The sequence below is a fragment of the Tupaia chinensis genome, unplaced genomic scaffold, assembly GCF_000334495.1.
Source record: "Tupaia chinensis unplaced genomic scaffold, TupChi_1.0 Scaffold000627_1, whole genome shotgun sequence".
Classification (NCBI taxonomy): Eukaryota; Metazoa; Chordata; class Mammalia; order Scandentia; family Tupaiidae; genus Tupaia; species Tupaia belangeri.
Window position 1 is genome coordinate 1,905,532 of NW_006160147.1, and position 9,776 is coordinate 1,915,307.

The following is a 9,776-nucleotide window of genomic DNA, read 5'->3' on the forward strand; positions in this document are numbered from 1 at the left end:
CTGTTGGGAATACCATCTCTCTCTTTCTTGCTCACTCATGGAATAAATAAATAAATTTAAATAATGAATGCAGGACCAGTAGGTGGCATAGTGCTTAAGGTGCTGGACTTCCATGTGGTCAACTGCAGTTCAAGTCCCAGATCTAGTGGCTTGAAACCCATGCCAGGCACATGTGCTCTATTCTCCAGAGAGAAGAACAGAGGAGAAGGGATTGCTGCGTGGCCATCCGCCCATGGGGGGAAGGCGGAGAGGGTGATTTCCCACTTTCTCTCGCTCTCTGTCTCCTTGGCAAAAATCTCTCTCTAAAAAAATTAAATAAATAATGGAATCTGTCTTAGTCCATTTTTGCATTGGCAACAGAGATACCTACAACTGGTGATTTATAACAAAAAAAAATAGAGATTTCTATGCAAAACTCACAGATCTGGTGGCCGGAAAGTCCAGAGGTGTAGGCGTGCAGTGTGGCCGGCAGAAGCATGGGGACGAAGCCAGCAGCTCTCTTCTATAGCAACTAACTCTCAGAGGCACCCCTCCACCCTTCTCCCCAGAGCTAGAACTCAGTCTCGTGAGACATCATTAATCTATTCCGAAGTGTCACCTCCATGATGAAGTCATGATCCCACAGTGCCTGCAAGGCCCCACTACCTCCCAAAACCAAATTCCCAAACATGAAATGTTGGGGACAAACCACGATTTAAGCCCTAACGAACACCTGCTTTAGCTAGTGGACATTTACTCTGTGTTCACATGACAGGCTCCGAGTTCAGGCTCTATGGGTAGAAAGGGACAGGACTGTATGTGAAGATATGAAAACCCCTACCTTCCCGGGTTTTCAGGGCAGTGAGGGAGACGTGCACACAAATGGAAACGGTGAAATTGTTTGGTAGATGTGTTAGACACACATAAGAAAAAGATGCAAAGAGAACAGAGTAAGGGGGCACTTCGCGGAGCCTGGAGGAGAGGTCGGTTGAGCTGGTGTGGAAGGATGTGCTAGCCAAGGTGGCGGGGTGAAAGGGCGAAGTGGCATCAGCAGGCACGTGGAGAGGGCACAGAGCAGACGGGCAGGATGAGCTGCAGCCGCAGGGAGGAGCAGGAAGGATGCACCGGCTAAGGACTTGGACCTAGACCTGCTTTTAATGGGGCGTCACTGACAGGCATCTAGGTTTGCATTTTAGGGCTGTCACACTGACCACTGTGTGAGAAGGGGGTTTGTGTGGAGGAAGACTACAGTAGGGGAGGCAATTAGGAGCTGATGGCAATTGCCACAGTGAAAGATGAAGTACCATTATCGGAGATGAGGACTCAGAAAGAGGGGAGCAGCTAGCAGGAGGCAGGGCCGTGATGGCAAGCTCAAGGCAGGCTGAGCAGAGAACGCTGTAACCCACGCAAGGGCAGGTGTCTAACAGGCACTAGACCCTGGGATCCAAGTGAAACGGAGAATAGCAGCTGGAGACACCAATTTGGGCTTTGTCGGCTTGTACAATAGATCGGTTTCTATAAATTTAAGTGGATGGGCTGTCCATAAAGCAAATACACAAAGCCAATTCATGGGCCCAAGCTAGAACTCTGAGAAACTCCAACTTTACGGTTGCTGAAAAGAAGGACTCTAAGGAAGTCAGAGGAGAACCAGAATCCAGGCCCACAGGGGCCACAGAGGTTTCAGGATGGAAGGAAAGGACCGCAGAGTGAGAAGCAGTAGAGCAGGCCAGACAGACAGACTGAAAAGGACTCCTGTGTTTTGCAAAAAGAGGTAATAGTTTGTTTTTGTTTTTTTGTTTTGTTTTGTTTTTGTTTGTTTGTTTTTTGGAGACAGATTTTTGCTATAGGGCACATGCACTCACCAGAGAGACAGAGAGAAACAGAAAATGAGAAATTATCCCCCCAGGGGGGATGACCACTCCTCAATCCCTTCTCCTCCATTCTCCCCTTGGATTTTGGGTGCCCAATATGAGTTTTAAGCCGCCGGGTCTAGGACTTGAACTGCAGTCAGCTACGTAGGAGTCCAATGATGTAACCATTGTGCCATCTGCTGGTACCAGTAATAGATCTTTGTAAACTATATGTTGTGTGGAGCAATATATTATCAAGTGGTGAGTATAGATAAAAAGTATATGGGAGCTTCTTTACTATTCTTTCAACTTTTTTATGACTTTGAAGTTCCCCAAAAGTGAGATTTTGTTTTAAAATAATGCAAGCTTATTGTTAAACTTCAAGTTGGTTGTTAAGATTGAAAGAATTCTGTTGACCAGCAGATGGTGTAGTGGTTATGTCGCTGGACTCCCAGGTAGTGAGGTAGTCGACTGCGGTTCTAGTCCTGGACCCAGCTACTTAAAACACACTGGGTGCATGTGCATGCCCAAGATCCCAAAACGAGAATGGAGAAGGAACTGTGGCATGGTCACTCCCCTTGGAGGCTGATTTCTTGCTTTCTCTCATTCTGCCTCTCCAGCGAGTGCATGCACTCTATAGCAAAAATCTCTCTTAAAAAATAAAAAGATTCAGACACTTCTAAAAGGCTTAGAACAGAAGATGAAAATTCATACCCCACTTCTCTCTGTTCATACCCAAGTCCCACCCCCTCAGCAATAAGTACCATTGTTAATGGTTCTGTATGTCCTGTTAAGACTCATTTTATCTGTTGTCGTGGTAGTTACAAAAATAAAATCATTCTAGGGACCAGGAGATGGCATGGTGGTTAAGGTACTGAACTCCCACATAGCCAACAGCAGTTCAAATCCCGAATCTGGCAGCTCGAAAATCACACCAGGCACATTTGCGTACGTGCCCAAAATCCCAGGAGGGGAATGGAGAAGTGATTGCAGAGTGACCATTCCCTCTGGGGGTGATTTCTCACTTTCCCTCCCACTGTCTCTCTCTGTTTCTCTCTGGGGAGAGCATGTGCCCTATGGTAAAAATCTAAGAAATAATTAATTAATTAATTAAATCACACTATACAACTTAAAAACAACATCACAGGTGATGCAGTGGTAAAGCAACAGAACCCAAATGAGAAAGGTCCTGGGTTTGTGTCCTGGGACCCCCGGAGTGCACCCGGTGTGGTGGCTGAGACTGGGGATGGGCATGGTGGGAAGAGCCCACTGAGTGTGCCCCTCTCTCTCAGGTGAAATAAATCAAATACACACACATAAACATACATGTTCCTCTCACAAGCATTCTGTCATGATGGAATACATATTTCAACTTCACTACAACATGGGATCCTATTATAATACATGAACATTTATTGTTAATTCTGAAAAACTTAGAGAAAAGTACAGAGAATAAAACGACATGCCCCATGTGTCTACTACCCTTTCAAAATGAACTGTCTGATGCTCATGTTTCAGATTCTTTTTTTTTTTTTTTTTTTTGAATCAAATACACACACATAAACATACATGTTCCTCTCACAAGCATTCTGTCATGATGGAATACATATTTCAACTTCACTACAACATGGGATCCTATTATAATACATGAACATTTATTGTTAATTCTGAAAAACTTAGAGAAAAGTACAGAGAATAAAACGACATGCCCCATGTGTCTACTACCCTTTCAAAATGAACTGTCTGATGCTCATGTTTCAGATTTTTTTTTTTTTTTTTTTTTGGAGAGGTTTTTGCTATAAGGTGCATGTACTCGCCAGAAAGACAGAGAGAGACAGAGAGACAGAAAGTGAGAAATCACCCCCCCAGGGGGGATGGCCATGCCGCAATCCCTTCTCCTCCATTCTCCTTTTGGGATCTTGGGCATGCATACACACGCTCGGCATGAGTTTAAGCCACCGGGTCCGGGATTGGAACCATGGTTGACTACATGCGAGTCCAGTGACATAGCTATTATGCCAACTGCTGGTTCCCATGTTTCAGATTCTTATCAGACTATAGTGGACTTATCTGGATGGGATATGAGTGAAAAGGCCCAGGGTGGCTGGAAGTTGACTGTACAAATGCAGCCTGACCTCACCCCGCCCCTGCTTTCGCCCTCCCAGTAGCTCCCACCGCCTCCAGGGCAGTCCCGGTCCCGAGCCCTGGCCCGTCTTCCTGAGCATTCCCCTTCCTCACTCAGCCTCTGCAGGCTGTTCATATTCGACACTCCTTGCGTGTCCCACCCTCAGGCATTTCTCCGGCTGGATTTCTTCTCGCTCCACTCACTGTCCACCTGCCAGTCCACCTAGAGCACTTTTAGTCTCCTCAGGGCCCAGCTCAAGAGTCACCTGGTGGGGACAGACTGTGGTGTGGCAGTAGAATGTGACACTCTGGGGCTGCCCCAATGGAAAGGTTCCAGGTTTGCTTTCAGAGACCTCCCAGAGTGTGCCTGGTTCGTGTGCACCCATGGCCCGGGCAGGCTGAGGATGGCAGTGTTAAGAATCTGGTGGGGTGGTGTCTCTCTGTCTCTCTCTTTTGTGCTCTCTCTATCTCTTCATCACTCATGGAAGAAATAAATAAACAGGGGGAAAAAAGAGTCACTTGGGTGCCTTTCCTGGCCACCCAACCCCCCTGCCAGGTAGGACTGAACTCTCTCCACTCTGGGGCTCTCTGGAGCCTCTCTCTGCTTCTTCTCTCTTGGCCTGCTATCCACCTGCCCCAGGACTGTAAGTCCCTAAGGATGAGAACCATCCCTTATTCTTCTCTGACTCCCTAGCGCCTGCCACACTCATGAAATAACCTGCTGCATTCTGGGATCCCAGAGAAAAGGGGCAGTGGCCTTGGCCTGGCTGTTTCTGGAGGTTTCCAACAGCATGGATGCTTAGGACCACTCTGGGTCTGCAGGGCAGTGCTGGCAAGAACCAGCCCCACTTCCTTGCGACCTACCTGAGCTGAGCAACCTCCGGTCTCCCTGCCCCCTCCCCGGCCCTCCTGCCCACACTGCCAGCCATCTGGCTGGCCACCCTCTCCGCAGAGTCACCAGGGAGTGCTCAGAGGAGCTCATTACTTACCGGTCAATGGCCAGCCTCCCATCTCCCCAACAAGCCCATGAAGGCTGTTTGGAGCCCAGCCCCGATTCCTATAAATGGAAAGCGATTTGCATTCATTCTCAAGATGAATCATTTTGTTGTAATCGCCCGTCCTTTCGCTGGCACTGCCACTGCCGCGGCTGCTTGCTCTGCCTTTTGGCCGTCTGTTGGCAGGACGCCCTTCCAGGCCCTGTTAACTCCCAAGAAGGGAGGTGCAAGGAGGAGCATGCAGAGGGAGCCCCCAGGAAGGGCAGGCTAAGGGGTAGCAATGGGCCAAGGCTAACGAGAATGACTGCCCTTCTGGAACCAATCAAGAGTCCATACACACAGCCAGCCGCTCCCAGCTGTGTCCCTTGGGGGCTGCTCTGGAGACCATAGACAATCAACGGGATGGAAGCACACCTGAGCCCCAGGGAGAGCTCCCCAACCCAGAGGCCCTCTGAGCTGGATTTAGTGGGAGACCTGGAGATCCTGGAGGGAGGGGGTTAATGCTGAATATGAGGATTGCAAGCCCTGGGATGAGTTCCCTGAACTTCAGTATGAAATGGGTGGCGTGTAGGAGGAAGAACCAAATCTACACTCCTCTCCTTCTGAGGCCACAGTTCTGATACACCAAGTCAGAAGGCGGCTACACTTTCCTGTATCTACAGACGGGCCGGTCCTATAGATCTGTAGGGCAGAGTCCAGCCCCCCGTTAGTGGAAAGGAGCACTTCCAGCCCAGTCTAGCCTCTGCCCATGGTGCTGGCACAGGGACCCAAGGGCTATTCTGTGCCGAAGCCTAGGAGCAGGTCCCAGGCGCTCCTTCTGAACAAGGAAGAGTCCTGCCCACTGGAAATCAAGGCGTGTGCTCATGGGAGACTCAAGTCTTACTCTGGCTGGGAAGGGGACTGGCGGGGGCTGGGAGTAGACTCTCCACAAGGGAAACAGGAAGACCAAATGACCCGGGAGGAGACTGAGCTCTCCCCGAAGCAGCTTGCTAGGCAGGAGGCACCCAGCATGTCCCTGGCAGGGTGAGAGCTGCATGGCCTAGGCGAGCCTCTTCCTGCCCAAGAACCCTTGGCCTCCTAGAAGATCAGCTTGCTTCCCAAATCACCACGTGGACAGGGAGGATGAGGGAACACAGCCCCTCCCCAGTCAGCGAGGGAAGTTTCCACGCCCGGCCCAGCCGTCTCTACAGATGTAGGTCTGTGAGCTTGAGGAGACGTGTGCCTTCATAACGTAAAACCCTCTCTGGCCCCGCTGTAGTGGCCTGGGCTGTAGGGCACCTCTGTGTGATACTGGAGTCTCATGGGCAGCCCAGGTTTGGCTCCCAGGAAGACCTGGACACATCAGGCACCTGTGATCCTGGCAGGCTGGGAGTCTGTGGGAGGATTGTAGCATGTGAATACCCTGTTGAGAGTAACTTCTCTCCCTTTTTCTCTCTTTCTGTCTCATTAAAAAAAAAAAAAAAAAAGGGACTGGCAGGTGGAGTGGTGGTTAAGGCACTGGACTCCCACATGGCTGACTGTGGATCCAGACCCAGACCTGGCTGTTTGCTTTCTCATTTTTCCTTTCTCTCTCTCTCTGTGTGTCTCTCTCCAATCAAATTTGAAATAATAATAATTAATTTTAAAATTTAAAAATAAATAAATAGACCAGCAGGTGGCATAGTAGTTATGTTGACAGAGTCCCACATGGCCAACCATGGTTTGAGTCCCAGACCGGTGGCTTGAAACTCATGCTGGCTGTGTGTGTGTGTGTGTGTGTGTGTGTGTGTGTGTGCACCCAAGATCTTGAGAGAATGAAGGAGATTATGGCATGGTTATCCCCCCTGGGGACTTTCCCTCTTACTGTCTCTGTCTCTCTCTATAGGGAGTACACACACCCTCAAGGCAAAAACCTCTAAAAATATTTAAATAAATAAATAAATAAGTAGGGCCAGTTCCATGGCTTAGTGGCTAAGGGAATTGGATCCCTTATGGCCAACTGTGTGATTGAGCTCTAGACCTAACGACTTGAGAAACATGCCAGGAGCATGTGTACACATGCCTAAAGTCCTGATGGCATGGAGAAGGAGTTGTGGCATAACCATGTCCCATTGAGGGGTGCTTTCACTCCCCCCCGCCAGTCTCCCTGTCTCACTCTGGGGAGAACATACTCACTCTAGCAACTAACTAACTAAATAAAAACAGACTCTCACTAAAGACAGGAGACGTCCCTTGGTCCCGTCTCCTTGTCCCTTACTTCCCTCCCTCTTTACTTGGGTACCAAGATACCTGTGTCCCACCAGCCACACCCCCTGTGTGCTGGGACCTCACACTGAGGTGCTCAGCCTGCAACAAGCCCATTAGGAGTTTGCCGGAAAGAACCCTCTTCTCAGCCTCTGCTAGGCCATAGCTGGTCACTGAGCCTGCTGAGAAGCCAGCACCCCAAGGAAGTGGCACCCTCCCTCTGGCCCCCACAGGCAGAGTGAGATGGGCTTCTGAGAAAAGGATGTCTCTCTGGGGGAGGAAAGCATGAGAGACCCACAGAACAGTCACTGTGTTTACTCCACATGCTCCTCAGAGTCTGAGTGCCCGGGCCTGAAAGCAGCTCCAGCGTTTGAGAGGAGTGAGTGGGGTCAGTCGGCAGTGCAGGGGTAAAACACGGCGTCTGCAAGGCTGACCACGTGGGAGGTTCCAGTTCACGTCCAGAGACCTCTCCGAGTATTCTAGGCACACACTGGGCTAGCTGGAGCCGAGGACGGATCACAGCGTGAAGACCCTGCTGAGGATCCTCTCTCTCTCTCTCTCTCTCTCTCAGGAGAAATAAATAAATAGACTTTTTAAAAAGGAAAAGAGTGGTACCAGCAGGTGGCATGGTGATTAAGGCACTGGACTCCCACATGACCAACTACGGTTTGAGTCCTGGACCTGGCGGCATATTTTCTTTCTCTCTCCCTCTCTCTCTCTCTTTTTTTCTCTCTCTCAAATGTATGTGCCCTATAGCAAATTTTAAAATAATAATAATAAATAAAATTAAATAAACTAAAGAAAAAGAGTGGGGAATGTCTGAGCCAGGGTTCGGCCCCTACCTCCCGTGTGGCCTCTAAGGGGAGGGAAGAATGGACACACGTGATGTGACTCCAGCCCAACACCTTTCCCAGAGGGTCTGCCAAGAGTGAGGGTCCCTGTGCTGCTTGCAGCGACAACTAGAAGTGCCAGGTCTTCCTTTCTTGGAGCCTGCTCTGCAGGTGTCCCCCTGACACTGCCTACTCCGCACTCCCTTAGTGTCTGGAGTCAGTGCTGGGGCAGGAGACCCGAGCCACCTCCAGGATAGCCTCTGGAGACAAACCCAAAGGCAATACTTGTTCAAGAAAGAGGACTGCAGATGGGGAGAAGCTATGGAAAGCAAGGGGTTAATCTGAGACCGGACTCACCTAGGTTAAATTTACTCCAGGAGAGAATGTGTGTGGAAGCGCCATGCAGAAAGCCTGATGGATGTCAGTACTCGGCAAACATTCATCTCCCCCTTCCTCCCGTCCTGTCTCCACTGGACAATACCTCCAGTTCAAACGCCTTATTAATCACTTATGCCATGGCTGATGGTAATGAGAGTCACAAAGGTTCAGATCCTAAGACCGCCTGGCTTCAGGTCATGAGCTGCCGTCTTACCCTCTGTGGGGACCATGGAGGCACTAACCATTGGATTTCTCTCCCTGTTTAGGCTTTAGAATTCAAATTGCCCCTCTCCTTTGGATGTCCTTGAGGAACACAACTGTCTGGTCAGCCAGGGACTTGGCTAAGGCAGGAAGAAGGGGCCACTCTAGGCCCCCTAATTCTCCCTTCCCCTGGCTGCACGTCCAAGGTTGCATCAGAGGAAATGCCCAGGCCCTCTCCCTGTGCCTGCCTGGGCCCTGGCATCTGATCCCAGACCTGGCCACCTCCCTCTGTACCCCTCACCTGCTCTTCGTGTACTGCTAATGGATCACTCTCCCGAGAATTCGTGGCACCCACAGATGTCTGCATTGATTTGGACCAAGCCTTTATGTACTGCCATTGATTTTAAAGATACCAACAACAGCAGGCTTAAACTCTAATGTGACACAACAATAGCTCCAGCTCGCAAACACGCCAGCCGGGGAGGAATTCTGAGCGCCTACCAAGTTCTTTTCTGTGCAGGTAGCAGCTGCTCCCAGTCCCAGGGAAAGTAAGACAGTGAATGAAGCCAACGGTTGTTTGTAAAATGGAGTACAGGGTGCAGAGTGGGTGGAGAGGTGGAGAAGGCTTGCTTGAGAGGTGGGAGAGAGGAAATAACATTTCGAAGTATCAGTAAATGCACCTTCTTCCATACTTAGAAACCACCCACCACCATGACCCCAGATGGGCCAGGAGCAAAGGTGGCCACGCCATGAGCGAAGGAGGCTGTGTGATGCGCAACGCGAAAAGGGCAGACGGCCTCTGCCAGTGATTGGCGTCACTCAGGCCTGGCTCGGTAGCTGAGAGGCATGGCGCCCAACCGCCCCACCTCCCTGTTGCACCTTCCAGACTCTCCAGGGCCTCTCGCCTGTCTCTGCCTCTCTCCTTCACCTCTCTCGAGTCTCTTCAGCACCAACTTAACTTCACCCCTTTCTGGGCCCAAACTCCAGCTAAAGGCAGGGTAACTGGGACATCTCAGTTCCTTTCCCCCCTGGCCCTTTGTTCCCTGCTCAGCCTGCTCTTTTTGTGTCTGTGTGCTTTGGAGAGTCCCCATCTCACTTCTCATGCCGAGCCTTCCTGTCTGTGACCCACCTGGCCCGGTCAGCCAGCTGTCCTCACTGGCTGGCTCACTTTCACTCTATGGGTGGGCTCAGCACAA